The following is a 5,852-nucleotide window of genomic DNA, read 5'->3' on the forward strand; positions in this document are numbered from 1 at the left end:
AAGTCTTTTGATGCACATAAGTTTTTAATTTTTAGTATGTCCCAATCATCTATATTGTCTACTTTTGTTTGTGTTATTTTCAAAATGTTTTGTAGTCTGTGTATTCCCTGAATTAGTGTCCTCACATTTGTCCCGATTTTTTCATTGATGGCCTTCATAATTCTGGGATTCACATTTAGATCCTTAATCCATGTTGAGTTGGTTTTTGTATAAGGTGTGAGGGGAAGGTCTTGTTTCAATCTTTTGCATATCATGTTCCAGTTCTACCAGCACCATCTATTGAAGAGAGTATCATCTCCCCTGACATTATATTATTTTGCAGACCAAAACCCATGTATCATTTTGTCTTATTGTGGTGACTTGCATCTTGCTAAGATGTTGGAAGCCATACTACCATTATTTAAATACCAACAGGGTCACTCACGGTGTTCAGGTTTCAAGGACATTCCAGACTAAACTAGATTAGGAAAAAAAAAAAAAAAAACTTGTTTTGTTGTTGTTGCTTTGTGAAGTGCCATCGAGTCAGTTCTGACTCATAGTGACCCTGTATAGGGTTTCCAAGGGTTTAAATCTTCATGTGAGCAGAAAGCCTCATCTTTCTCTGGAAGAACAGAGAGCAGACTTGAACCATGAACTTTATGGTTTGCAGTCCAGTGCTCATTGTATGAAGCCACGACACTCCTGTGCTATACTTACAAAGCAGATAATTTAGAATTGTGGTCTTAAACTCTTTCTGAGGAATACCTTTAAGAGTTCAATAAAAGTTAAGGACCTTTTCTCCAAAACTTCACATACATCCATGCATATAAAACTCTGCATTCTACTTAAGTTACTTCCTTAAATTCCATCCACAGTCTTCACCTCAACTGAACAGGGAATTCACCAACTTCAGATAAAGATCCCTTATGTAGTGAGGTATATGAGATATTTTCTCCCAGTCTTCAGTTAACCACTGAACACCCTATGGATCACAATAGAACATTATACAATTTGCTCACTTTTGACACATCATGAAAAGAGAGCTCGATCACTAGAGGATGACATCTTATATGGTTTAGTTGTTGTTAAGTACCCTTGAGTTGGTTCCGACTTATAGCAACCCAGTGTGGGTTTCCCAGGAACAGATGGTAAATTTGAAATATGGAACTTGTGATTCAAACTCAGCTTGTGGTCCAGTGCTTATCCTACAGAATATCAATAATAATGAGAGTGATCCTTTTTAAGATGGGTTGGAACAATAGCCACAATGATAGACTTGAACAGGTCAGGCAACTTGAGGATAATGCATAATCAGGAAAGTTTTTGTTTTGTTTTTCCCTTTCTGTATTATATAGTCATTGCAAGTTGGAACTGACTCCAAAGCAAGTAACAACAGCAACAGCACAACAGCAGTAACAATTATACAGAGAGGTTCCTGTTCAATCAATTAAATCAAATATTTCTCTAACAACAAGACTGTCCTAAATTTATCTGCCAAATTTCAGCCAAGCATTTACAGATCAGCTTAGTACATCAAAACTTTAAATCATTTTCACCACCCTGTCTCACCATCACTACTAGTGCTTGTAATCTTGCACTTCCTCTTGCTTTCTCTAATTAATATATGAGTGTATTAAGCACATAATTATACATAAATTTTTAGTCATCTACTAAGAGCTGACCCTTATAAGCTTTACTCTGAGTAGGGACATATGCAGATGAATGGAAAACTGTAACATCTCATATTATCTACAGAATTAATTATTACTCCTGATTCATGGAAGCCTCTGACTTTTTCTTAGGTTTCATTCTTGTGGTGTATGCCACCACAGGGCCTCCTCTCCTGTTCAATTTATTTCTCTTTTGCTTTGATTTTCCTTGACATTGTACTTTCCTTGTTTTCTTGCAATCAATGATACTTCTGTTTCCATTGTTGGCTCCTCTTTCTCCTCAATCGGATGTCCCATGCAAGGTTTTACTGTAATCTTTCTGTCTATAGCTGTATTTGAAGATATAAGTAAACATATTGTGTATGATAAAACTGTGGTGGTGGTGATGTTGTGCCATGGAGTAGTTTCAACTCATAACAACCCTGTATAGAGTTTGCAAGGCTATAAACTTATGAGAGTAGAAAACCTCATCTTTTTCCTGCATACCTTGAGGTTAGCATTCTGACTTGTAGCCACTACACTAGAGACCCTCATCAAGGGGAATGCACCTGAGCATAAAAGAGAAGGTGTTTCTTTTAAAATGCAGCTTTCTCCTTTGGTCTCATTGAGTACATAATCCTTTCATTGATTTCTCTGACCATACTAGTTCCCTCCTGCCAGTAGGGAAGCTTAGTTTTCCTGCATGTAGCAGCTCCTCTATGGTATAGATGCAACTTTTCTTTGGGCCTTCAAAGATTGTGATGGAATATTAGGACAAGCCAGATAAAAGATGAAAGGATAGAAGTCAATGCAATATCAAGAAAAGCCACGTCAGCAAAAGAGGATGACTGCTGCTCTCTGTAATTATGCCTAGACCAAAAAATGACTAAAAGGTGAGGTCACCTGCTTAACAGAACAACATCCAAGACCAGCCAACATGCAGCAATCACGCAGGTCAGGGGCCATGTCTCTGGATATCAGTGGATGTCTGTCACAACACTGCAAAAATCCTAGTGAGGCCTTGGTCCCTTTGCTCACTACTCTGTACACTGTCTTAGTGAAAGAAATAGGGGAACATGAGTACTCTTTTAGCACCCAAGTTATGCATTCCAGAGGAGTCAGGAAATGCCTTTAAGAAACTCCTTACATTATTCAATTGGTTTAAGTTTAAACAGATTGGACATTTAATTAGTTTTCTCACTTACTAGCAGATGAGCAGTCAGGAGAGACAACACCAATAAAAACAATTAACAATGGACTAAATTAATTTCTTAGATTTTTCTGCACAACCAATTTGGGGCATGAGTTGAATTTTTGTTTTTACCCAGAAACACACTTTTGAATTTCTTTCCAAGGAGTTTACACAGTCTCTGAGGACTAAGACCCCGACTCTATATTCATAACTTCAAAACTATCATTCCCTTGTTGTGTTTCTATCTTTTTGCAAAATTTGTCATTTCAAATCTAATATATCATTTATATGTTGCATTCACTACCAAGACATCTTTGTACTTTGTTGTTGTTGTTAAGTACTGTGGAGTCAGAAGGCATCTTCGTTTGGATTGAAAAGTCAAATCTATTTTTCATCCTTAAAATCTACTAGAATCTCACTTTGCTCATGCAGACATGATTGTAAAAAATTATGACCTTCAGTTTGGGTTGCATCTCAACATAAAGAAAACAAATATTCTCACAAGTAAAGCAATAAGTAACATCATGATGAATGGAGAAAAGATTGAGTTTGTCTGGAATCAATTTACTTGGATTCACAATTAGTGCCCAAGGAAGCAGCAGTAAAGAAGGTGTCCCAACCCACGCCATGGTATTTTCAATTGCCTCATCTGCATGTGACAGCTGGACAATGAAGAAGGAAGAGGATTTAATTGATGTCTTTAAATAACGATGTTGGCCAAGAATATTGAACGTACCATGGACTACCAAAGGAACAAGTAAATTTTCCTTTGAAGCAGTACAACCAGAATGCTCCTTAAAAGTGATGATGGTGAAACTTGGTCTCACCTACTTTGAACATGTTTTGAAGAGGGATCAGTCCCTAGAGAAGGACATCAATGGGATGAATTGATAGAATAGCTGCAACATTGAGCTCAAACACAGAAATGACTATGAGAAAAGTACAGGACCATGCAGTATTTCTTCTGTTGTACATAGGGTTACCATGAGTTGATTCTGATTCATTGTTTTGGGGTAGAAGAGTAGGAGAAAGGACTATGGTTTAGGCCTAGGACATGGTTTAATGTTAGAGTTATGGGTAGGACTAGGGTTAGTGTTATGTGTGCATGATTAGACTAAAAGTAAGTCTAGTTTTAGGGTTACAGTTAGGTTGATTTTTATTCACTTATTTCATTTTTTCTTGAAATCATCTTGATTTCCTCTTTATTTGGAAACTCTGTAACTGCATTACTCCCTATTTTTATGTTTTTTTACTTTTATTTTTTCTGTTTTTGCAATTGGCATCTCTGGTTCTCTATTTTCAGCCTTAAAATTTTGCTTTATTTTGAATACTTCTATTTCTAGCAGAGCAATGACTCTATAAGATAAGCACTAGAATGTGACCCACTGATTGAGGCCACCAGTCACTCTACAGGAGAAAGATTAGGCTTTCTGCTTCCATACATAGTCTCAAAAACCCTAAACATGGCAGCTTTGAATTCTAATTGACTTGAAGGCACTTAACAACATATCTGGGTTGAGTTCTAGGTGGTATTTTCATGCATGTTAGTCTCAGGTCATCTTACTGTTGTTTCTCTTGCTAGAAATTTCCCTTTAGTATTTTTTAAAAGGTTTTTCTGGTTTTTGTAAATTCTTTTAACTTCTGTTTACCTGAAAATGTCCTAATTTTGCCACCATATTTAATGGACAATTTTGCAGGGTATATAATTGTTGATTGGCATTTTTTTTCTTCTTTCAGAGTTTTATATATATCATCCCTTTGTGTTCTTTACTGAATGGTTTCTGCTGAAAAATAAAAACTAAATTTTGGTTGTTCTCCTTTGTAGGTAACTTTTAATTTTTCCTAAGTTGCTCTCAGGATTCTTTCCTTGCCTTTGGTTTTGAAAAGTTTGATTATATGTTCTGGTGATTTTTGGGGGACATCTATTCTGAAGCTCTGGGAGCATAGTTGTTATGAATTGGGCTGTGAACCACAAGGTCAGTAGTTCAAAACTACCAGCTGTTCCGTGGGAGAAAGATGAGGCTTTCTGCTCCCATAAAGATTTACAAACTTGGAAACCCTGTACAAGGTTGCTATGAGTCGGAACCAACTCCATGGCACATCACTACAACAACATCCTGTTTGGAATTCATTCAAACTCTTGAGTGACTATCTTCTCATCTTTAATTATGTTAGGGAAGCTTTCTTTCAATAACTCTAAGTGTGTGTATGGGGGGATGTCCACTAGCTCAGGCACCCTCTCTCGTCACCAGAGTGGACATGCACAGACAAAGAGAGACACATTAACAACAAGAAAATGTTCATACCTTTATCTCAGATAATCAGCCAGACCTCTGTGATGAGAACACTCCCTTGATCCTTAACTCACTCTGTCCCACTCAAGATGGGTGCTCTGTGACCTGCTAGAAACCACAGATCAGAAAACACCACCTTTCTTGCTTCTGCTACAAATCCCACTAGCAGTAAGCCTTTAGACTTTCTAAACATTCCTTTATAGGTAGTTCAGATTTCTGGGACTGTCCCCTGAACCTGTATATCCAATATTCTGTGTTATTACTAGCGGAGGTCTGCACAGCACTTCTCCCTAGTCTGTCATTAGCCCCACTTCTTCCACTTGTCTTTTTCTTGTACAGATGTTGTAGTTCCGTATAAATTTTAGAGATTAGTCCCTTGTCTGATACAATGTTGCAAAATATTTCCCCAAGTCTGTGTTTCTTTACTATTCTTTGGTGAATTTTTTTGATGCACATAAATTTCCTATTCTTAGTAAGTCCCAGTCTTTATTTTGTCTCCTACTGCTTGTGTGCTTTTGGAAATGTTTTAAAGACAATGTATACCATATATTAGAGCTTGCCATGAATTGTTGTTATTGTTGTTAGGTGCCATCAAATTGGTACCAAATCACAGAGACCCTGTGTACAACAGAACGAAACACTGCCTGGTCCTGGGCCAATCTTACAATTGTTGCCATGCTTGAGCCCATTGATGCTGCTACTTTGCCAATCCATCTCACTGTGGGTCTTCCTCTTTTT

The sequence above is a fragment of the Chrysochloris asiatica genome, unplaced genomic scaffold (assembly GCF_000296735.1).
Source record: "Chrysochloris asiatica unplaced genomic scaffold, ChrAsi1.0 scaffold00169, whole genome shotgun sequence".
Taxonomy (NCBI): domain Eukaryota; kingdom Metazoa; phylum Chordata; class Mammalia; order Afrosoricida; family Chrysochloridae; genus Chrysochloris; species Chrysochloris asiatica.